Source organism: Equus asinus, chromosome 2, assembly GCF_041296235.1.
Source record: "Equus asinus isolate D_3611 breed Donkey chromosome 2, EquAss-T2T_v2, whole genome shotgun sequence".
Taxonomy (NCBI): domain Eukaryota; kingdom Metazoa; phylum Chordata; class Mammalia; order Perissodactyla; family Equidae; genus Equus; species Equus asinus.
Window position 1 is genome coordinate 155,857,253 of NC_091791.1, and position 25,959 is coordinate 155,883,211.

The 25,959-nt window shown below is 37.7% G+C and overlaps 1 protein-coding gene across 3 annotated transcripts in view; it reads left to right on the forward strand.

Moving 5' to 3' along the window:
• Positions 1 to 25,959, forward strand: part of FSIP1 (fibrous sheath interacting protein 1) — a 170,126-nt gene that overhangs the window by 112,532 nt on the left and 31,635 nt on the right. The gene's annotated exons all lie outside the window — the stretch shown is intronic.

The window sequence follows — 25,959 nt, forward strand, 5'->3', positions numbered from 1 at the left end:
GAGGACATTGATTTAATTTCCCAGTATGGTTCGGTATGGAAGGCTGGAGAAGACCTCACTGCTTATTACTATCTCCACCTCATTGTTCCTCTTTGAGTAATATCATACAAATTAATTGAGAAAAGAGTTGCAGGGCCTGTGACTACATATCCTTAATTTCCAGAACGTCTGTTATTTCAAAACATCTTACCTGCTAAATCTTTCTTCCGCCTTTTTGGGTAGATACTGGGAGCCTCATGATAATTCATCTTCTAAAGAACCTTTTAGGTCCTGGATTTTCAACTTTTCTAAATTTTGTATTTATAGCTGATATTTTTTAGACTTGATTAAATTTATTCTAGGCATGGTTCATCTAGACTCCTGTTAACCAGTGTAACTTTATTAAAATTTAAAAATAATGCAACTTGCCTAAATTTTTCTTGTGTATATTTGAATAATGACTTCACCCCTCCTCACGATCCTTTCCCTTACCTCCACTCCAGCCAGAAAGAGAGGTAAGCAGTTGAACATTAAATAAAAATTCTTTTGATGTTATAGTTAACTATATTTCTGAAAACTGGATACTATCCTCTTCCAGTTAGTCCTGTGACTCATTCCTTTGGGTTACAGTGTCTTTCAGGGGGTGATCCAATAACTTTTCAAAGACATCCTGGACTGTCCAAGAATATAACCTTTACAATGCTTACGCTGTATTAGAAGGTGTTAATGTAATTCAGGAGAGCAGGCTCCTGAATGGCTGATTAAATAATATTTTTATATCCTGAAGTAATGTGAAAACCAGGCAATCTTAGTGGAAAAAAAGAGTGATTTCCAGCTGGGCAGAACTTTACTAGATATGACCTAAAAATTAATATTTGTGGTTAGGAAGCTGCATCTCGTACAGAGTCAGATTTTCTCTGGTATGTGACTTGAGGGAAAGAATAAGGTAATAAGTTCATTAGTTATGCATCTGTAACCAAAATCATAGTGCTTTGAGTCTAGATTGTCATATTTTCATCAATTTGGGCAAAATGAATTTCCACCAATGTTGCCCAGAAAAAAATATGACCATCTTGGAGCTTAAGGTGAGTGAACAAAATCCTTTTGGAGTTCTAATCTTTGTATCATTCAGATTTTTCTTAGGGCAATCATGTAATTAGGTCCTAGTGTGAAAAATATCCAAGTAATAAGATTGTGCAAAAGAATCTGGGATTGATTTAAGTGGAAAATTTTTACATTAGCTAAACTAGGCTCAGAAGAGTCAAAATTTGTAGCAGAAGCTGTTTCCCCACTATTTATCCAGGCCTATTGTATGAAGAAAGCCATCTCGTCACTTAGATAGAGGCTAACTGGAGGTTTACCCCCTTCTAAGTGTTGGAAGAGAGTTTGTTAAGAAAATAAAGGGGAGAAAAAATTCCAAGAGGACTGTTTAGCTCCTTAGTATTTTGAAGTCCCTAATTTACATACCAACAATCTAGTATGTTTTTCACTAATGAAGCCAATAGGTCTCCAAATGATTCATTTTCTTAATTGTTGCTTTTGGATGAAGGTGTCTACTTCACATAGGAAAATTCACTAAGATTTAAGATGCAGATTTAAAAAATTTATATAAGACTAATTTTCAGTTTTCTTCTTCCAAATAAATAAAATTTTGCTCTAAGTTAAGTAAATAATCTTTTGTTTTAAACCAGTAGGTTGCTACTCATGTATTGTATCTATTAAAGACTTATCAGCCATTTTTCTTTTCGACTAGATAGTGTATTAGTTTTACTAAAATATACCGAAAGTTACTTTCTGCTAAAGAAATCCAATTGTAAGATTTGTAATCAAGTAATCAATCCACTGGCTTATATTCAGTCAAAACTATTATAACATCATAAATACCCAATGGTCCCTCCTCTCTCTCTCTTTTTTTCTGATGAGTTTAATGTTTTTCAATGAGTTCAACCAACAGTTTTTGAAAGTTATTGAAAGGGGCACAATGAGCTCCATTTGCATGTTGTATGGGGTGGAGAAAATATAAGAATTGCTGACATTTACTGAGCTCTTACTTCTGTCAGGGAACAGATTGTTCCTTCTCTCTGCCATACTTATCGATAGGGAGAGAGCTCAAGGACATTTTGCCTGGCTCTTCCCTTTCTTCCAGTTTCCCCTGAGGAAGGTGGGGCTGCTAATCTGATTGGCCCAAGATGAGGACAAAAGTGTGCTGGTTTTTACTTGCTATTGTGTTGTCAAAGCAGAAATACAGGCCCCTTCTTCTCTCTTTCCTCTCTTGATCCTGGGGCGGGCTGGTCATTCTTGCCCTTGCAGTTGGTTGGGGGTTGGCCACTTTTCTTTTCCCCATAGATGGTACAGGTTCTGTGGGGATGGTGGGCAGGGAGGGAGGTAGGTGGTCACACACAGACTTGTGTTTATTTCATGTTTTGAAATAATTTTTGGTCTTAGAGATACTGCATATTTAGAAAACATTTCAGAATTATGATTAAATTCTTGCTATCAAAAGAGGACCTAATGACATTGAATTTTCTACATTATAGCATTCCAATTTTGGAAGTAAACTTGCAGCAAAAATTCCAGAATCAGAATGTCACAGTATTGCACACATTGACAAAGCATTCAGATTTATTGATGTAATAATTTTTATTTATTATATATGAGGAAGTAAACAGTAGCAAATAAGAAACAGTAGCAAACACAAAATAAGAAAAAAGAGACCAACAAATTTCGGGAAGCATTTGAAAGGCTATTGGCTTATTTTTTTAAATAACAGCTTTATTGAGTTATAGTTCACATACCATAAAGTTCACCCTTTTAAAGTGTACAATTCAGTAGGTTTTAGTATATTCACAGAGTTGTGCATCCTTCACTATTATCAAATACTAGAAGATTTCTCTTACTCCATACACATTAATAGTCACTCTCTATCCCCTCTCCCCACAAACCATTAATCTTTCTATCTCTATGGATTTGCACAGTCTGGATATTTCATATAAATGGAATCATATTATATGTGGTCTTTTGTTTTTGGCTTCTTTCACTTTGCATGGTGTCTTCACGGTTCATCCATTTTTGTAGCATGTATCGGTACTTTGTTCTTTTTTATGGCCAAATAATATTCCATTATATGGATATACTACACTTTGTTTATTCATCAGTTGGTATATATTTGAATTGTTTCCACTTTTTGGCTGTTATGAGTAGTGCTGCTATGAAGATTGGTACACAAGTTTTTGTTTGGACATATTTTCAGTTCTTTTGGGTATGTATCTAGAGGTGGAATTTCTGGGTAATGGCAATTCTATGTTTAGCTTTTTGAGGAAACTATTGACTTTTAATACAACTTCTGAATAGGAAGCAGTCAAATATAGGCAAAATTTTGGAATTAGATATTTTGAATAAGCTAAGTATTGCTATGTCTAACTTAAAAATCTTATTTTACTACGACTTTCTTATTTTGTAATTATAGATAATTTAGGGAGACTTGTTTGGTTGCATAAGTTATGTTAATTAAAGGAATAGACTATAATGTCTGCTGAGGTTGAAAGAGGAATAAAATTTCCTAGTAGAATATTGGTTGATTTGCATTGATCCTTAGTATTTCACTGCCTAAAATGGTAACCTGTTACCTATTAATAATAATAATAGTAACCTATTAACTAATGTTAATAGATTCCTCATTTTTTAAAGGATGGAGTATAATAACACAGCATGCCTATTTAAATAGTGGAAATATATCCACATGTTTTATTTTATGTCAAAGTACATACTCAATGCCCTTTTGCTAAATTGCAAATTATGTTAATCAATGTCCCAGTGTTTTTGTATGGACCAACACTACTAAATACATTGCTCTCGAATGAGTGGCCAAAAGCCTAATTAGACATTTTCAGAATTGTTTTGTTGGTAATGTCTTCCTTATGAATTTGTACAGTCATCTCTTTCTATGGTAACTTTCTTTTTACCCACAATTTATGATTTTGGCACTGTCTTGTACTCTTGGATGAAATCACTTCATACAATGTCTCCTGGCTATGATTATGTATTAATATTAATTCTATGATCAGAGGGCAGAGACTTTGGTTGTCTTCATTTTTATGTCCCCGAGGATTAACATAGTGCGGGTGCATTGTGGGTGTTCCGAAAGTGTTTGTTTTATGAGTAAAGGCAAGAATGAATGGAATTTGATACTGTACTATTTTATTTTCAAGAAGGAGGAATGGTGAAATAAAAGTTTATTTGCTATTTTTATAAACTTTATTTAAGCCTCCGAAAACACAGTTTACTATTTAATTAAAGATGTGACAACTTTTCCAAGATTATTTGCTTAAGGTTAACACAATAGAAATAGGCATGTCAGTTTTTGTTTGCCAGTATTTTTTGGTCATAGTATCACTTTAACATGATGACTTTAATGCGGATTAGTTATGATGTGTTAAGCCACTTTTGTAAATTGTGCGACCTTATCCCTGATTTTTTGTTTGAACTCTTCTCCAAATTGAAGACGTGAGATCGTTGGTATGAAACTGATCAACATGGAAGACTTCTGGTTGATCTTGATTCAGGCTACTGCTCCCCTTCTCTCTATTTAAGATGAGGTTTCCCATATGATAAACATTTCATGAACTTCTGGACTGAATCTGGATTTGAAAAATCCAAATTTCTTATTTCTTGCTGATTTTATTACCAAAGTTCTCTTTTGTTGCTTTTCATCATAACAGGAACTTGGATTATAGTTCTGTTCTTCCAGTTGTTTCTATCAAAGTATAATTTCTTATATTTAATCTTAGTATAAGAATTCTTTAAATATAAATGAGGGCTACCAGAGGTTGGTAGAATTATGTTCATACATGAAATTCCTCCTTTCTGATGGATGCTGATTTTTCTGATATTTGATGTTTGCATTTGAAAGCTTTACCATTTATTATTCTCTGTTTTTCTTGTGGCTGGGAGAGTGAAGAAAATACATTTTGTGTTAACTCCTCCACTTCCCCTCTAATATCATTTCAGCAGTCAGAGGAACTGCTTCTGCATTTTTCCCTTAGCGAATGCCCCTTGTGCTCTGCATCATATTACTTTGCAGAGAGCCCATTCCTGGATTTAGCCACCTTATCGTTATTGAAAGTCTCACCCAAGTGCTGGAGTTTGTTACGTGATCCTCCACTGAGAAGATCGGAAAATTGAGGAATTACTTTAACAGCTACAGCGCTTGTTGAAGAAGAGAGTGGAGTCACTGGTGAACAGGGACAGCATAACTGACCCTAATTGTTACTATTTAAAACTTAGCTGTCCCGATTGAAAGCTCTGAGATCCAGGATATGAGAGCTGTGATGCAGGTTTTCAGGCACTCGTGGCACAGGGCCAGTGTTCAGAGTATCAGTGCCGATGGCTTTTTACAGGATGTGCTGGATACATTTGGTCCTGTATCTGTGTGAGGTCTGTGGGAGGTGGGCCAGCGAAGCACCAAGTCCAAACCTCAGAAAGCAGATTTGGCTTTGGTGACTTCTCTTAGAGACTGTTTCATTAAAAAAAAAAAAAAAAATATATATATATATATATAGTTTGTTTAGGGCTTTTAAAAAAATCCTTCAAGCTTGACTTTTAAGTGTAAAACTTACAACCCTCCCCCCCAATATTCTGAAAAAGAAATAAAATATATGCAATCTAGTAGTTCATGGGATTCTGGAAAGTACACACTTTCATTGGTGATAATAACTCTGCTCTTAAAGAAATTCTCTTTGAAAAAGAGTTGGGGAGAAAGCCAATGTTTAGGGAGTTATAAATATGATAAATTCTGCCTGAGAAATTGTTCTGGAAAGAAAGTCATAGGAACTTGGGGGCCAGCGTGGAATCACGGTGCCGGTCAGATGAGAATGTGAGAGACAGGGGTTGGCTCTCTGGCCTGGTTAGGGTACCACCCCTCTTCTGCATGATGTGTTGGGTGAAGCATCGGCTCTGACCTGGAGCACTAGTGAGGGTCCGAGATGCAGTGACCCTCCGTCTTCCCTGGGAATTGCCGAGTCTTCTCCGAGACCCACCCAGTCCTTTGTGGCGTGTATGGAAGGGTCCCAGGTGATGCTTTCCCCATAAGGTGCTACTTTTGTTTTTTCTCAGCATCACTGATGAGACTTCTGGCTGATAATTGGTGAACAGACCCGGGATTCAGGAGGCCTGGACTCAGTGTGCCTTTTTCATCAACACAAGTGGGTCCTCAACCTGTCTGCTTTGCGGTGGAGGAGCGTGCGGTGGAGGAACACGTGATCCCCTAAGTATAAGTAGTTAAAAATAAATGATTACCTCTTTCCCAGAAAAATGTAAGCTTTGATTATTCTCTCCTAATAGTTTAGAGCACTTCAAAAATGTCACTTAATTCAGCAAATTTACCAAAATGCAAAATGTCTTTGCATATTAATATAAGTCCACAAGATTGTAACAGTGAGAACTTAGAAAATACTTCATAGATAACTGAATGCTTTCCACGTATTTCTTTTGATGCTCACAAAAACTGTGTTAGGTAGGTTATTTTGCTTACTTTATAGATGAAGAAATTGAGGTTCACATTGATGGAGGAATTTGCCTAAGTCGCCAGCTACTGGTAAGTGGCAGAGTCAGAATTTGAACCCAGGTCCTCTGCTTTGAGCACCACACCCTCAGACAGTTGTTCTGTAGGGAAAATGTTGGAAGTCCTTGAGAAGTTCCAACAGCATGAAAGAGGACAGGCTTTAGAACAAGACTGTCTAGGTTTGTAACTTTGTTTTGGTTCCTAGTTTCATAGGAGCTGTAGGTAGAAGGAATTTATACCTAATTCTATGTTGTACACATTTAAGCAAAATGCTTTCCCATGGTGCTGCTCCACCTCGAGTATATGGCATAGGCTGTCTATAAATGAGTTTTTAAATTAAATTATTATTATGGTCATAATGTTCTCGCCTGAACTGTTACAACAAACTCTCTACTGGCTTCCCAGCCTTCCTGCCCTCCTGGCTCCGGTCTAGTCCACGTGGCAATAACAAAGGCATCTTTTTAGGGTTCTAGCCTATTTATGTCCTCCTTTCCTCTGTGCACAGATGTTCTTGCCTAACATCCAAAGCCCTTTGAAATATGCACAGCTGCCCTTTTAGCCTCATCTCATCTATAATGCTTATTCTAGTCATGTAATTTGATACTGAATTCCCCCTCAAACACCCTCAGATTAATTACCAAGTGCCTTTGCTGGCACCCTCTCTAGCCTGCATTTCTAACATCTGTTTGTCCTGCCAAGGTTTTACAGCCAGGTCAAGATCCTTCTTCTATATCAAGCCTTCCCATAAGACCCCAGGCAGAAACAGTGTTTCCTCTGGAATCTTTTTTTATGGTCGTAAAATATACATAACAGAAAATTTACCATTTCAATTATTTTTTTTCAGCTTTATTGGGGGTGTAATTGACAAATAAAATTGTAAGATATGTGAAGTGATGGATGTGTTAGTTAACTCGATGGGGGGAAGCCTTTCACAATGTACACATATATCACAGCACCATAATGTACACTTTAAATATCTTACATATTAATCGTTTTTAAGTGTACGATTCAGTGGTATTAAGCACATTCACGTTATTGTGCAACCATCACCACATCCATCTCCAGAACTTTTTCGTCTTCCCAGACTGAAACTGAGGAGTACCCATTAAATGATAACTCCTCACTTCCCCCTCCTCCTATACTGTGGCAGCTATCATTCTACTTTCCATCTCTAAGAATTTGACTACTCTGGGTAACTTATATAATTGGAAACTGACAATGTTTGTTCTTTCACATCTGGCTTATTTCACTTAGCATAATGTGCTCAAGGTTCATTCATGTTGTACCATGTGTCAGAATTTCTTTCCCTTTTAAGGCTGAATAATCCCATTGCATGTATATATCACATTTTGGAAATCCATTCATTTGTTGATAGACATTTAGATTGCTTCTACCTTTTGGCTATTGTGAATAATGCTATTAATAATGCTGCTGTGTATAATTGTCTGTGCGAGTCCCTGCTTTCAGTTCTTTTGGGTATATACCTGGAAGTGGAATTGCTAGATGGTATGGTAGTTCTACATTTAATTTTTTGAGGAACTGCTGTTTTCTGCAGCATCTGCACCATTTTACACTCCCACTAGCAATACACAAATGTTTCAATTTCTCCACATCCTTACCAACACTTACTATTTTCTGTTTTGTTTTTTTTTTGATATCATTTGCGTTTCCCTGATGATTAGTGATGTTGAGTATCTTTCCATGTACTTATTGGCTATTTGTATATCTTTGGAGAAACGTCTGTTCAAGTCCTTTGCCTATTTTTTAATTGTTTTTTTTGTGTGTGTGTGTTGAGCTGTCCCCATTGTTTTTAAGCATTTAGTTTGTTTTTGTCTTGTAACATTTTCCATAGTCTGGCTCGTGTTAGCATTATTTACGTGTTTCTTTGTCTCCCTTCTAGACTAGGTGAGCCCCTAAAAAAACAGCTATGGTTATTTACCGCTTTTTCCAGTGGTAGCCAGCACAGGTATTGCTTTGCACATAGTAAGCTTTAAATGAAAATTTGTTAAATGAGTAGTAGAAGACAGTCATTCACTTAACAAATACTTGAGTGCCAACTGTGGTCTAGACTCTCTTCTAGGCACTGGATCTGAGCTTGGGGTGCAAGCCCAGAGTGGGTGGAAGGGAGTAGTGGAGATAGGGGATGACTGGGGAGCAGTTGTTCTGATAATGTGGTGTGAACTCTCTCCATGAGGTCATGCCCCTCCCCTTTTTTTTTGCCGAGGAAGATTAGCCCTGAGCTAACATCTGTGCCAAACTTCCTCTACTTTTATATGTGGGTTGCTACCACAGCATGGCTGATGAGTGGTGTAGGTCCACGCCCAGGATCCAAACCCCTGAATCCAGGCTGCTGAAGCGGAGCATGCCAAATGTAACCACTGTGCCACTGGGCTGACCCCCTACTTTTTTAAAAAAGTACTCTTATGTAGTAAGTAGAATCCTGACTTGTACTTCAAATTTACCTAGCTGATTTCTTATTACCCTACATTTCTGCCTTGTTTCTGACAGTTACTTCCCTCCAGCCCCCTTCACTTTTGGGGTTGAGCTAATTGGGGCATTAACTGGAAGGCTCAGATGTTACATGGGGACATTGGGAGCCATCATGGAGGTATGAGCCCCTTTTTACCCTCCTCCCTGCAGTAGGAAGCTTAGGTTTCTGAGATCCTGTGGGTATTCTACCTTTGTCCAAAATCTCCAATATTGATATCAACTCAAACTGTGAAAAGGGACAGTTTTTAGCAGAGTGTTATCAAGGTACTACTCAGGGCTACACCAAATCATGTATGGTAACTCATGACCATGCTGTGACATCTGATTATGAGACTTCGAGATTTAATTGTGACAAGAGATTTTCACATATTGAGGTATGGGGTAGCTCTTCTGGTTCAAACCTTTTTTGGCTTGAATTAAAGAAGCCTGACTTATGGCCTATCAAACATGCGTTGTACATCTGCTTTAACCATTAAAGTAAAGAATGCGTTAAGCATTATCTCAAAGCAAAAGAATGCACTCTTTGAAGATAAGAATGCATACTTCCTCTCCTACGCCCACCGGTATCAGTAACTGGTAACGGCCAGTATTGGCACTCCTGAAGATAAGTTCTCTTTCCTGGACCTCAGGGTCATGTTGACCTGCTAATTTGCAACTGTATAACTTTCAATGCAAATAATTTATAACCAATCTATACATCAAAAATTGGGATGAGTTTGAACTAACCCTAAGGACCATGTAGCCTGAGAGAGTACCTTCCCCAAGGTAGGAAGCACTCCAAAGAAGTAGGGTGTACAGAGTGGTTATATACCATCTTGGAACAAAGAACATACATTACATATGATAGGAATGTCCCTTTTACAATAGTTATGAGATTCCTTTGCTGGCACAGCAGACTGGTGAACAGAGCAGGTTGGTGGTCACAAGGTGAGCACAGTAGGTGAGTAATTAATCCTTAGTCCAGGGAGAGATGTGTATCCTAAGGGAAATGCTGATATGGGGGAGGGTACATCCCTATCTTTAGGGGCATCATTCTTGTCTTTGGGGCATAGTAAATGTTTAAAGCAGATGTACAATGCATGCTCAACAGGCCACTTCAGGGCCTTTTGGAAAAATAAGGTCAGGCCAAATTAGTTTTAACCCAAATGGCTTCCTCACATACTACAATATATCCTATTGCTTGTCATTTATTCCTCAAACTCTTTGAAACTTTGATGGATATGTATGGATATGGTGTGTTTAATGTATGTTCTTTATTCTAAAAAGGTATAAAACTGACAACCATGCTTCTCCAGAACACTTTCTTCCTTTGTGGAAACTGCCTTCCTGAGTTATAATCGTCAGCTTGGCTCAAGTAAAACTCACTTACTCTCTCTTATCTATAGAACAGTTACTGGTTATTTTGCGTCTACGGTTGTGACTTGTGAACTCAGACCTTCTGGGTGAGGGTGTTTTGTTAGCTCCAGGAGAGCCACCTGTATCCCTAGTCCTGCAGTTCACCCTTGGCTTTCCAAAGTCATGTGTATCCACCTTAAGGAACTAAATTTCTGAAGTTTTAGTAACAAAGTTTTAAATTGTGCTCTTGAGATATCCTTGAGTCTCTTCACTTATTTCCATAGCAACTACCTTTTAAATACTAGGAATGATAGGCATTTATAAGTGTTCTCAGATGCTATCAAGTTACTTCAATTGAATCAAATACAATTGCATTGTTCTTTAATGCTTTGGGCATCTTTGTTGCAAATTTAGAGTTTGAACTTTATATAATACAATTGCATTGTTCTTTAATGCTTTGGGCATCTTTGTTGCAAATTTAGAGTTTGAGCTTTATATAAATTGATAATTCTTTACAAGTTAGGAGTTGGCTGAACCGGACTTTTATTAATTTTCTCTGTAACCTGTTTAGATTGCATATATTTTTAATGCATAAGTACCCATGAAAATGTTGTTGAACACAATTTTCTAGTGTGCACTACATTTGTGTTAAGAGGACTATTTAAGAACTAAGGAGAAGCGGTGCTTGTGCATTTTTTTGGGTTAGTATCAATTGCCTGCAGATTATCTGGGACAAATTATAAGATTTGGAACCATTGTCCACTCATGTCCAGCATACTTTCTTGGTTTCCATTCTATCACTATTTGGTCAATATATTTAGGTATTTTAAAGAATTTAAATTTAAGCAAAATGATAGAAGATAAATTTGTTGAGGGAAATAAATCTTCATTCTGAGATGAATGCTAATGTTTTCTGCATTTACAAATGTTTTAGGTTTTTTTTTTTCATGGGCAAATATCAGCCACAAACACACACACACACACAGCCTAAGACACTTGAAAATGAGGAAGAATTGGAAGCATATAAATAGTAAGACCTCAGGTAATCATTTTTCATTTGTGATTGTTGAAGAAAGTTGAGTCACTTAAAACCTTTAGATATCAGTCATTTCAGTTTTGAATGTTTGTAAGTCAGTGTCCCTACAGGAAATAGATTGATTCTCAAACGACATAATTGAGGAGAGATTAATAAAGGGACCATTTACAAAGATGTGGGCAGAGTAAAGTGAAACCAACAGGGATGGTGCAACCACGCCCTGGGGTAACAACTGTGGGAAGCTGCTACCTCCCTGTTTCCATCCTTGCCAGAAAGGGTAAAGGAGGGAGAGGTTACTAGAGATCAGAGGGTAGGGGCTTCTTGACAAGAACTGTGGCCCTTGTTGAAGGATAATACCAACTCATGGTGACCTGGCAGGGAGGAGATGCGGAATAAACACTTGACCTCACTCTTTCCCCTCCCTTTAATCTCCTGCTGAATCCAAAAGGAAGCTAGAGGACAAGGAAACCCATACATGTCAGCTTCCCAGGGCACATAGCAGATAGAGAAGGGTACAGAGTAGGTGTATAAGGGCAAATGGAAAGCATCCACACCAAGTGTGTTCTGCATCCCTCCTCCCTTTTTTTGCTCCCCGTCATCCCATCATGATATCATGTATTAGATCTCTAAAGAGACTTCGCTGTCTGGCTGTCTGGGCAATGCAAATTATTTAGTAGTGGAAGTTCTGGGTGCTGCTTCCCTAGAAATCCTGAGCAGCTCAGATAAAAAATAATATTGAGCCTTGTTGGTTCACAGCTTATTTCTCCTACTGGAGAAATATCAAGGGCTGCCTCTCAGCGCAGCTCAAGCACGGCTTGCCCTGTATCCCTTGATTTCACACTGGGTCTTCTCCATCAGGACTGCCTGAGCAGTCTAGAAAATTGAGCACATCTAATATGCCAGGCATGGACTAGGTTCTGGATCCATAAAGACAAGTAAGACATAATGCCTTTCTTAAGGAGCTTTTAGTCTAACAAAGGTACCAAACTTTTAAAAGTTACATGCTATAAAATGTTGTAGGCAAGGAAGGCTTCATAGAGGAATTTAATCTTGAAAAATGAGTAGATACTGTCCAGGTGAACAGAGGTTTGAAGTGACCTGACATACCTCAAGACCTCATCAGGACAGTTTTGGACCAACCATCTGCTCCAAGCCAGTCAAGCCTCTCTTTAAAGACATAGAAGTCAAATTCCTAGCACATAACATTTCTGTTTGGGAGTATGCTGGTAGCAACAGGTTGAGATTGAAAGAACCCCACCTTCCACTCGCTCCTACAACCAGCTAGGATATTCAGATGTTCCCGGGATTTTTAGGCACTACTGTCTTATTGTGTTCAATTTCTCCAGTCTTACTGCCCCCTTGACCAACTCCCAAAAATGGAGTGAGGGTCCACCTGGGCACTGGCTCTGCTGTTGCCGTCAGAGGTCTCTTTATCTCAGCCACTCTCTAGGCCTACATCTATCCATATATATGCTATAGAAATGGTTGCTTTCAGTGTCTCAATGAGTGATCCTGTTCTTGGATCAGTGGAAGGGTCCAGAGCAACCTGCCTGAGATTCTGAGTCCTATCCTAAAAATGTTCAAAAATATATCATAGTCTCCCTATGATATATAGGACCCATGTACCTCCCCTCCCAGCCAGACATCTGAGTCAAGAGGATAGTGTTCCTCTAGCTTGGCTTTTAAAAAGTAGTTGCATGCCAGCAACCAGTATTTTAGAGACAAGGACACAAACTTCAGAGTTTAAGAAACCTATTCAAGGTTGCACTGGTTTTGAGTTTCAGAGCCAGGATTTCCAGAGCCCATAAAATGATACAACATTGAGCTTTTCAGTAGGCATTCAATAAATGTTGATTAAATGCATAAATGAACAGATTGTCAGTCTTGTTGGAATATCAGATCAGCAGAAGAATTGGTTGTGTGATTGCAACTGAACAGAAGAGTCACATTTTGAGGCATGTTTCTCTGGAAATACTTCTAGGACAGAAATTCCCTTTTGATATAATAGGTCTGTAGTTCAAAGTATTTGAGCCTAAAAGGCAACTGCTGCTGGGGGAGCAGGATGGTGTGTATCCATGAAGACCCTTAGAAAAAGATTCCCTGTAAGTTTACAGGTCTTTCCCAGAAGGTCAAGTTCTCATATAACATAGTCTTAAAACTCTTTTGATACAGTATTCCCTCTCACATTGCTAACAAGGGGAGAACAGGTGTTGGGAAAGCTTTCATTTGAGGAACACAGTTGAAGTGGAATTTCCATGTGATTTTTCTGTATTTAAGTTTTATAAATTTGTATACCCTGATATACTTTGATTGATGAAACTGATGAGAAATAGAGAATGTCAGTTTAAGCACTGGCACGTGATTATAAATGTTTTGATGTTTTTCACTTATTATTGGAGAAACCATATTTTTATCAGCTAATGTGTCCTTTTCCAGAACATCAGTGATTTCATGATTCACCTTTAAGCCTTTGGGCAAACAACCTCCCTTTAAAGGAAAGGAATTTACACGGTCAGAATAGGCTAGCTTTTTTCTTGTCGTTCATCATTTACCATACTTGGGGGCCATGGAATTTTGTTCCCTGTTTAGTCCATTAGTCATGAAAGCCATTGGTCACAGGCCTTCCTGACTGATGTGGTGTCCTTGTGAACTAGCCCCAGTGAGCCTGTAGTCCCGAGACTGGTGAAAAATGAGTGCACTAGTTATATCTAAGAGAACAAGTGTTCTTGCCTCCTCTTCTAAAACTTCTGAAGGGGCTATCTTTGCTCTGACTGGGCAGACTGAATTGGGTTTCTTTTATCTCAAAGGGTTTTAGCAGTTTTTCTCTGTAGATGATCTTTTTAAAGTTTCTTTTCAGTTGTAGTATTTCAGGCATTCAGTATTCTCATTTAGTGTTCTTTTGAAATCTCCTATCTTTGTGAGCAATAAATACAAGGGAAAGATTGTAATTTTCTAATCTGATGAATGATAAGACCAATCTTTGTTTTTTAAAAATTTATTTAATTATTCATTTTTATTGTTTAAATTTTTTTAAAGATTGGCACCTGAGCTAACAACTGTTGCCAATCTTTTTTTTTTTCTTCCTGCTTTATCTCCCCCAAATCCCCCCGGGTACATAGTTGTATATCTTAGTTGCAGATCCCTCCAGTTGTGCTATGTGGGACACCACCTCAACGTGGCCTGAGGAGTGGTGCCATGTCCGTGCTCAGGATCTGAACTCGCGAAACCCTGGGCCTCCGCAGCAGAGCGCGTGAACTTAACTGCTTGGTCACCGGCCCGGCCCCCCCCCCCCCCTTTTTTTTTCCTCCCAATCCTTCTGTTTTAACCTTAAGAAACATGCCTGTCATATGATTTATGTGACTTTGAGAACACTTCCTGGGCCTACAGGTGTGTGAAAGGATAGCTTCTCCTCCATTCTTAGGCAACCTAGGAACTTTGACTTAAACAGCTAAAGTAGAGCAGATTATCCTATCTGTTGCACTAATTAGCTTAGTGATTTAGATAATCTCTCTTCTAGTGATAGGAAGCTTTGGCCTTGGTAAGACTTAACTTCATATGAATATGAATGAGAGGAAAAAGTAGTAGAAAACACATACCTTAAATTGTTTACTGGTCATTAGGAACATTCATTCTTGACACCTCGAGTTTATCCTTGGACTTCCAAAATGTCCTTCAAGAAGCTTGAAGTATTTTACACATGACATCTTATTAATCTGTATATCCAAATTCAATTTGGAATGAGAGTAGGAAAATTGGGAAAAATGGAAATTGCTATACACTGTACACAGAGAAATGAAAATATAGTATTGAAAGAGTGCAAGTCCTCATATCTAGAATTGGAAATTTATAACCCTCTACTAGGTGAGCTTCTGGAGGCCAGAAACTGCACTTTCAGTTCTGTAACATTGAAATCTCTGGGATGCTTCTTTTCATATCAAGTTAAAGAGAATGGAATCTTCTGAGCTCCACTGCGTTTCTAGTCTACATCATCCAAGTTAATCAAACTATTATAAATGATTGAGGGCATGGACTCTAAGGGGCCTTGCTCCCCTAAAACATCTAGCACAACAGACAGTTAATGCTTAATAAGTTCTCGTTAATAAGTTAGTTATGTTTGACCCAATCCAAAGGAGGAGAGTATCTGTTTGAGGAGCTTCCATTAGTTAATAATTATTAAATGTTATAACAAATGAAATGTGCTGAAGACTTAGGAAAAAGTATTTGAGCAATTTCATAGATAAGTACACTTTTCCTTTAGTTTCTGAAGTTATTTAAATTAAATTCAGTAGAAAGGAACCCTGCTTAGAGAAGTAGGATCCAAGATTAAGAACAAAATGAAAGGACAGGTTTAGGTAAATAAGATCTTTTGATTGTTAACCTGTGCAAAATCTGCCACAGATTTTTAATTCAACATCCCTTAGTCCTCTATAAGTAGACGCTGCTTCTATAAACACAGGTGCATTTTCAAAATATATAACTAAGTACTAACTCTGAATGCAGCAAATGTTTAGAATTAACTATTAATCAAAATGTCACATTGTGTTGTCTTAATCTGCACTGGAAGCATTTATGTAAGTAAATGAGTTGAGGTTGTACTCCTCAAGACTGAGTTTTGCTCCCTTCTTGAATAGTACCAGGCTTCTTTTTAAAATGATAATATTTTGACTGATCCTCCCCATTCGACTTGACTTTACAGAAGGCAATGGTGTGGCCTTTGAGGCTGACTGAGTTGAAAGGGAACCACAGAGGTCGTCTAGTCTAATGGCTTCTCAATCCACTTACAGTCACACAGCTGGTTATTGACATTTATGGGAGTACAATTCGTGCCTCCTGCCTGGGGAGGAAAAACATCTCTTCCTTTCACCCCTTAATTTATCATCCAATCTGTGTGTCAAGAATTGAGCTGTTTAAATCTGGCTTCATCCAATTTCATTTTACTTCTTTCCCCATTTAATTGTATTAAGCTTCTTGGATGATGTGAACTGGGGGAGACAGACACTTAGTGGTTGAGAGGGGGAAACTATTAAAGGCAAAGGAGACCACATGAGAAAGATTTTCTGGGCTTTTCCAACTTGGAAAATGTTGGAACAGCGCAGAAAGATTTTGGCTTTCAAATCAAAGTGATGTAATCTCCTCAAGAGGCTTAATAATAGAATCCTTTCTAACTGTCCTTTGTAAGAATAATACCAATCAGGCAGTAACTATAATAATGACAACAACTGTAATAAAAACCACAGCAACAATAGTAATAAGGATGTGTCAAGTGTTTTGAATACATTATTTTCTTGAACACTAATGGCAATCCTATGCGGTAAGTATTATTATAATCCCTACTTTACAGATGAGAAAACTGAGGCATAGAGAAGTTAACTTGCCTAAAGTCATACACCTTAAAGCTTCTTGAAAGAAATAATACACACTCCATTCATTAGAGCTTGAACCAAATGTAGTACTTATCCCTTTTTAATAGATGATTGAAAGAAAAATATGAAAATTTGAGTTACTTATTTTCCATTAGACATTGTGAGAAAACCATATCAATGATGCAAAATTCATTAGAATAATGGAAAAGAGACTGTATTTTTTTTTTTAAATATTGGCACCTGAGCTAACAACTGTTGCCAATCTTTCTTTTTTTCTTCTTCTTCTCCCCAAAGCCCCCAAGTACATAGTTTTATATTCTAGTTGTGAGTGCCTCTGGTTGTGCCATGGTGGGACCCCACCTCAGCATGGCCTGACGAGCCATACCATGTCCATGCCTGGGATCCGAACCGGCAAAACCCTGGGCTGCTGAAGTGGAGCTCGCGAACTTAACCACTTGGCCACGGGGCTGGCCCCTAGAGACTATTTCAACAGTCATTATTTCTGGAATCTTGGATGCATGATGAGATTTTTTTTTAAATGGGCTGTTGAAGTTTAAGAAATTTACTATTTAACTTAGAAATCCTTAAATTCTGAAATGAACTGTTTAGTTGTTCAACCACTAGACCTGAACTAAACTAGGCATAGAGACTTACTACAGCTATTTCTCACCAATTCTTGCCCACCCTCCACCCTAAATGAGTTCTCTCCAGGGCCAGTGCCCTCTGGGAATCCATCAGCCAACTACTGGGATGAGTATTGTAAATTAAAGAGCACTAGGAGTGTTGCTCTTACTGTTATTGCTGAGAGTCTAGTAAAACCTTTGTTAACTCAAATCCAAGTCATAAGAAACCTAAATTAACAGAAATTGTTTTGATTCAAAGGAGAAAAATAATAACAAAACATCTTAGTTAATATTAGAATAAGAAGAAAGCAAAGTACAAAGACTTCTTAAGAATGGTTCTGGAGATGAGGAATTCAGTCTAATATCTGATTCTTTCACTCTTATAGGGTTATACAGTGAATACTCACTTAAGGAATTCTAACACTGAGATGCTGGAAGATAGACCATTAGATTTGGGAGGTTCCCCTCATTATTCACATGAGGACACTGAGGCCCAGGGAGGTGGTCTGGGTGAGGTCGTTTTTAAGGGTGGTGCTATTGTATTTTTATTATTCCACCCTGCCTCAGTCATCAAAGTTTTATTCATTGTACTGCTTACTAAGGCAGGGAGGTAAATCAATGCATTTTAGAAAACTTTTACCAAGGATTAAGACAAACAGTATTTTCTGCTTTAACCCTTTGGTTTCAGTTGTAATGGAGGAAGGACTTAATATTTTGGATATTTGAAAAGGATTAAGATGAATAGAAAGGACAGAGGACTAACAGGAAAATACCAGAGAGCCAGCACAATTAAGTGGTAAATCCTGTGGTACCAATTTTAGATAGCAATGGACAACATTTCCCAAATAAGATTTCCCTGGGATATCAGTAGTTATGTGGTAAAAAAAAAAAGCTCTATACCCAAGTAAGTTTGTGAAATGCTAACTACCCCTCCTAAGATTCACAACTGATGTTAGCTTTTTAAAGGCTCTGAGAATTTCTATAGTAGAGAAACATATTTTAACTTTGTTTAGATCAGAGTTTCCAATTTTATTTGAGGAATGGAATCTCTAAAAGGTTCCAGGACAGTGCTCTATGAACCCAGATTGAAAACTGCTGATTTAGGGATCCTGAGGATAAGGCAGCTGGGCAGTGGGTCAGCATAGTTGAGAAGAGCTTTGTGGACGATGGGGCATTTGAGCCAGGCTTTTAAGAATGGTGACGTGAATATGCAGAGAGGAACAGGAATGAGCAGGAGTGTGGGGCCAGGACCAGAGCTGGCACTCAGTTGGTGCTCAATCAATATTTACTGAATGAATGTGTCAGTGAAAACTTGATTTCCATTGAAGGCAGTCAGGATATTGGCATGATTGGAATGAAAAGAAGAGAGGTGGATACAGAGTTAAGAGGCAGAACTGTCAGATTATGGAGATCCAAGCTGAGCATTCAGGACTTGATCCAACAGGGAGCTCCTGTTGGTTCATGGTGGAGGATGACACAGGAAAATAGCATTTGGGAAGAGTAACCTGAGAGTGGTGTGGAGCCAGGTGGGGATGGAAAAGACCAAAAATCCAGGGAAGAGCAGGGAACCTTAGAAAGCGAGGCTAAGCTTTCTAGGTAACGAGTGGAGAATATGCTGGTTTTTACACAGGCATAAGTAAAAGCAAAAACAGGAGACCTTTTTATATATAAGGAGCTAGACTATTCCATCACATCCATCTTTGATAACTTGAGGAACAAAGGGATAGTGAAGTGTTATCATAATAAGTGGAAAAACTGTCTTTGGAAACAGGAAACTTGAGGTGTGTTCTACTTAGAAACCTATAATGTCTTTATTACTAAGATGTATTTGTCCTTTATTATACTTGCAGGGTGTGAAATTTAGGATAAATTACTCTGCTGGGAAACATCACCAGATGGAGATCATGGAGTGGGATAGATACTGGATTTCAAAGTGTTTTTGGTGCCCTCATCTTGTAAAACTGTTTATGTGAATTAGCATGTAATTTCTCCTTATGCATCTTATTGCTGCTGAAAGCTCCCAGGACTCTTAACATGAATCCTTTTCTTAAGGAAAGAAGACTAAAATAGTATTCAGACAAATGTTTATGTGCTTGTCGTCATTTTGCAATTGAGTTATTGGTCGTTGTCGGCTTGCTCTGCTTAGTTCTCTTTCGTTCATTCTTAGGATAGACAAAGAGTTCAGTTCTCTTTGGAGTGAAATATTTCTAGAACAGTGATAAAAATCAACCAAAATAAAAAGGTTTCCACAAAAAAATCCCAGTCTGAAATAGCATTCCTTTTTAAGCAATGATATAAAGATAAGATTATAATTATAGACGTTATTGCTTGGTGGCTTGAATGCTCAGATTATTTTACTAACTGAAAAGGCCTGCCTTTTTTATTCTGTAACTTGTTGACTTTCTTGACCTTTATACTTCAATTTATAATGTATCTTTCCTAGAAAGCCTCCCTTGGTAGGCCCCAAACCACCCACTATGTCACAGTCCACGCTTTCCAGTCTACTTTTACTTTTGTGCGCAGACATTAGTATTTTATTTACGTGGCTAGTGTTTTCTATTTGTGTACTTACTTCTTCTGGGTTCTTAATCATTGCACATGTCTTTTCCTAAGAAGGTAAGGTCTGGAGATCATCTGTCTGCATCGGTGGTTCTCAGCCACTGAAGATGAGAATCACCTGGAGAACTTTTTAAAAATTCTGATGCCTAGGTCTCGCCTTCTAAGATTATGATTTAATTTGTAGAACCACTCAGTACCTCAAACCCAAATTATGAAAACACTGTACAGTAGTGAGTAGTACAAAGCCATGAACTCTGTGGCATATGGCAAATGTTTTGTATTAAGGTGGGGATTAAAATGAAAATTGTCTAGGAAATTTCAAGCTGCCAGTATAATGCCAATTTTCTCTCTTTCCTTCTTTTGTTTTTTGGTAACAATTTTATACATTTAATGCTAGTGACTAACTTTTTACTTTCAGTTAATTCAGGGGTAAAACATAGCGATAATAAATTCACTTTTGGATTCCAGAGTTTGTATGTCATTCAGTATTTTTTTTTTTAACCAACAGACGAGTTCAGTATTTGTATGTCCTATGTAGCAGATATTGTTAGAACATTTAAGGATGCATTTTTTAAAGTTAAAAATTAAAAAAGATGTCTTTTAAAGAATATACTTCTCCCCATTCTTGGTGTGTGTGTGTTTTCAGCCTTTAAGTGATGATTTTCTGAACAACTGTTCTGAAATTTTAACTATAAATTATTGTCCCATGGCCTGAGACTGTTAGAAAACACCCAAACCAGAATAATACACCAGTGGAGTCGGGGGTAGTGTGGAAAGAGGAAAGGTGTGGTGAGCCCCACTTACCAGGAGACAAGTCACATATCCAGGGTGGAATAAACCCCAAATTATGCAGCCACTGGACTTTTGTTCTTATACCTTTTAACAGCAGCTTTGTTCTGAAAAGCTTCTTTTGCATATAACTTCCTGATAATCATGCTGCTCGCAGATCCCTGGATGAGAAATGGAATTATTCTATTTTACATGAGCAATTTGAAAACTTGGATTAAATAATTTCATTTTCTCAACTTTTGAAAGCAGCAGACCTTGAAAAGGAGTTTCCTGAACAAATAGAAGCTAACTATAAGATAGTTCACCTTTAGTTACATATTCAAAACATCCTCTCTGCTAAGTTCATTTTCGGTACCTGCTTCTAGATCACAGCTCCTTTTGAGAGGTTTTGAACAGTGTGCATCTAGATGCTTCTCAGCTCTAGTGGAAACACGCATTCTTCTCAGCTTCTGCATTTGAAACTACTTTGTAAAAGTTCTCTTGAGTTCTTAGAGGCCATAAAGCCAGTCATGGGCAATTAAAACAAAGGTCTGTCTTGTTTGTGTCTCACATGCATACCTGAAAAGGATTGGTTTGGCAGATTTCACTGATAAATGAGAGCTTTTTAGAAAAGGGATGCATCTTGACTGGTGGCAATAACAGAGGGTCTGGGGTGACCTGTCCCCGGGAAGCAGAAAGGCTGTGCATTTCCAGTCATTAATCACCTCTGGAACAGCTGTTTTAAACCCTCAAGCCTAACTGATAGGGACATAACACAGTTGGCCAGGGGGCTGGAGGTTAATGTACTTTCCTGTAGCGAGGGGAAGTGTTTCGGGTACACACAGGCATTCAGCGTGATAAGCATGAAATTCCAGGAGGTAGTGCGTTTGGAGGGGTCAAGTATATAGAGGAAATTTCAGAAATTGAGATTTTAAAGTACTAAAAGCCTTGTGAAAAATCTAAAGATATAATGGGATGTCTTGCAGACTATTTTGGTTGATAGAGAGTTTCAGCTAAGGAAAATGACTGTCACCAAGGTTTGTTACTCATAAACTTCATGACATTAGATCCTTTGTTGTCTTGTAAACCATGTAGTTACATTCTGCCCCTTCAAATTTTATTTTAATTTATGGTTGGCACACTTCCTGAGCTTTGCAGAATTTTCCAATCATACCAAAGCTAAACTGGAAGGTTGAAAAATGTGACATTGATTTTTAAAGCTTAGATCCAATTTAAATAACTTGCTTATGAAAGAATATTTATGTTGAAGGGTAAATTGCAAAAGCAGTTTTGTAAAGTATGTAGCAAGTTGCAGGCAAATCCAGAAATAAGGGCCAGACTTAATGTTCCTGTGTGTAGGTAAAATCCACTGTTTCATACACAAGTTAAGAAGCACGTTGTCTAGATTTTCCATATGTATCCGGAAGTCCCGGAAGAAATTCAGGCAAATTTGAGACTGACAAATATTACCTACTGTCTCATGGGTGGTGGGCAGGCGTGTTTCTGATCAGAAAACAGGCTCTGCTGTTCGTTTGTTCATCTGGTTCCCTATCCATTTTTTTTTGCATTGACTTTTCTCAGACCACGCCTTTTGGGTACTGGTAATGCCCGAATTAACAAGGTTGGGCAGCTCCACATAGGACTATCATTTGGAATAGGCCCAGGTAGTATTTATGTGGTCAATATTTTCTAGAATTACTAACAACACTTAAAAACTCAGTTCTAATTTTCTCTAATGACTTCAGTTTTGAAATCCGTTAGAAGAAAACAGAATTCTTATGATTTCATTGTTGTCTCCTTATGTTTTAAAGATTTTCTGACACATGTAATCACTCTTCTAATAAAAAAGCAGTCACTTCATATATTGGACCTTTTTTATTTTCTCTTTCCCACTTTATAATTGAACTTTGCTCTGCCAATCCCTAAAATGGTGCCATTATTCTGCCACATTTCTGACCTCAGGTGTAAAGGATTAATTATACTGCCACAGGATTTTCTCCAAAGGCAAAGTTTGAATATGAATGTATTGATTCAGTGTTATGACTACTGCCTAAAATGAACTACTTCAAGGACTAAATCAGTTGTCTAAAGAAACTGTTCTCCATTAGAGGAATTTTATTTTCTCTCTAAAACTCCTGGGAAAAAATTATAGTACAAAGTTATTTTAGAGATAAGCTTAGTGAAGGTCAACAAGTACAATGAAAATAAACAGCTGATTTATGTACTTTATCAAAGGAATAAACTTATATATTACATATTATTTTTAGATACACTTAGTGGATCTTAATAGATATCATTTCATGATCCTCACCACTACTTAGAAAATCTGAATCATTTTGAAAGTTTATCCCACATCTCCCTTACAAAGAAGGTTTTGGATTTTCGTAAGTTTTCTTACTTTTACTGAGATGTCTTTCCCCAAGAAATGAAAAATGACTTTGAACTTGCAAGCTGAGTCACAGCAGGCCTGCATATAAAATAGCTGAAAACATGTGTGCATTCCTACAGCAAGCAGCATTCTTTATTCCATAGATCACTGTCACTAAAGAATTTAGTTAAATACAAAGACCCTCAGGTAGAAGTGGCTGTTAAGAGCCACTGCGAGTCTGTGAGGGAGCTGGAGAAAGCCACTCATGTGCCAGCCCTGCTGGAAAGGCCATTAGTAAATGTCTGTCACTCCAGGCTAGGAAATGGTTTCTTGGACCACAAGCAGGTTAAAAATAAAATAAATGAAAAAATAGGGGTAGAGAGAGGGGAGGCTGCATTAAGACTCTTCTGTCTCATTAAAATTAGCAAGAATGCGTGGTAATTTATTCATTAGAATGAAGGGATCGGCAGCTAAGTTATTTGGTCCTACGGTGTTCTGCTTCTGTGCCATGAATACTTGTGCAATATTATATAATGATGATATGATAATAATGGAGTCATAGATAGTATCTATGACTCATTTCAGTTTCACTAACTCTGACAAGTATAACATTAAAATTGGAGGCTTTATAATAAAATATGAAATGTAAGGTCAAAAAACGAAGATTGATTTCAAGGGTCCCAACCCACATCCTAGTCTTGTGACTGCAATTTGCATTTTTATAGCATCCTGTAATCAAGAACTGCTCAGCGATTTTGTGAAGATTATTAAGGCTTACAGGCTGTTATAAATTTATGCTAGCAGCTGGGTGATCTATTCAGAGTTCTGGATTTTTCCTATTTTACATTTGCTGGTTGCTGCTAATGCCCTAGAACACGGTGGGTGGGACTTGCATTTTAATCCTGTGTAATTTTGTTGTAACATAGGAAGGAGAGCAGATCTGGGCCCTAAAGGTAACTGCAAATGGTAAAGTAGCGAGGAGACGCTGGAAGCCGTGACTCACAGTTCTTCCACTTACCTCTGAAATAACATTTCGTCAGGTAAACCAGAAAAATGACTTCCACTGGAAAGTCAAATAGAACACGACGTTGGTTTTATATCATTTTTATACATTGTATTTTATGGTATTAGTCATAGTGCTTATTTGATTTCAAATACTATAAACCCTGTTAATTATAGTCAATAAACAGTTTTGAGGATTTTTTTGCCTGCTTATACAACTGGTTACTATGTATGACGTGATAAGAGGCAGATGACAGGCATCTGGGGGAGTTGGGTGCATTTAGCCATTGGTGCAATTGACAGTTGCCAGCCACCCATGTTGATTCTGAAATGAGGGCCTGAACTTTGCTTTTGTGCTTTGGTGGTGGATAATATGCTGATACCACAGCGTAGGCTGCAGACGTGTACTGTTGAGAGAAACTCTTGCTTTCTTCTCTCTGGAGAATAATGGGAATTAAAATTTTTAAAAAATTTTTCAGTTTGAATTAGAAATGGGAAAATTTTGTATGTGTAACTTGTGTTATCTTCCTTACTTATACCCTTCTATGGCTATTTGAGGCATCTTTGTCTCCAGAGAGTTCCAGATTCCTAATAGATCTTTATATGTAGTAATGAATTGTTTCTGTCCATGAGCCTTGTGGGGTTAAGAAACTGGAATAAAATGATGTACAGCTGAGTGTTTTTTGCAGTGCTCCAGTGGATGACATCCAAGTAGTTCTCTATAATGCTAGGTGAGAAGAGGAGTTTTGAAGGATAATCTTTTATACATAGGTTCTCCCAACTTTATTTCCTCTCATGGAGTTTTCATTTGTACCACTTTTTTAGAATCCCCTGAGCATCTGCTCTGGGCATTGAGCACCTATCCTTCTTCCAAGCGTTTGGTTCCTACCTCTACTGGCTGGGTGTAGGGGGGCCTGGTATCATCATTTATATAGTTTAATAAGTTTGCCTATTAAATTTTACCTAACTGTAGGATAAAAAGTATGCCAGAGAGGGGGAAAAGCCGAAGTCATGAGTGGGAAATGAGAGACTGGAATCTAAGGACTTGCTGTAGAGCTGTTTCTACCCATCCTATGCACATTCTGATACCACACCGAAACTCAATCACCCCGTGAGTTTTGTACAGAATGACTTGTGACACTGTTATTAAAATGGAAGTGGAGGCAGTCCAAGCCAAGAAGTGATTTGAAAAGTCTTAAATTCTTAATGAATGGTTAAAACTATGGTCAATTAAAGCCAACAAATATCTCGACCGTGTAAGACTTCAGGACTCTGCAGAGCAGAGGTTCAAGTTTTCACTCTGCTGCCAGGACGCTGGGGCAAGGCACTCACATCCTCTGGGAAATTCCTCATCTGTGAATTAATGAGGTTGGATTAGATGGTGCAAATATTTCCTTCCACCTATAAGGTTCTCTGATTCTATGACATTACCAGAGGTCCCAAAAATAATTGCACAGCAGCTGAGACCTCATTTTATGTTATTAGCCATAATGGGGCAGAGGAGGGGACCATTAATTATTTTCAGAACAATGTTATCTCCTCGGAGGCTCCCATAACTATTCCATTTGAAGAAGAGCCTTTATTAGTTTAAGGATGAGAGTTTTCAAGGTACTATGATCAATGGATAAGCTGGCAAGAGGATTTTCCAAGACAAGTGATATTTTTCTTTCTTTCTATCTTTTTGTTCTTGTTTCTCATTTTTTAAATTTTCTGGCCTTTCCCACCTCTATTTCTTAATCAACATTATTTTCAGTCGTAGTATATTTTAGTATACTTCATGTACATATATGAAGTCAGCACTTAAATATTCATTGAATTATTGTTTTATATGTTGAATATTCATTTATTCAATCAACATATATTTATTAAGCATCTTC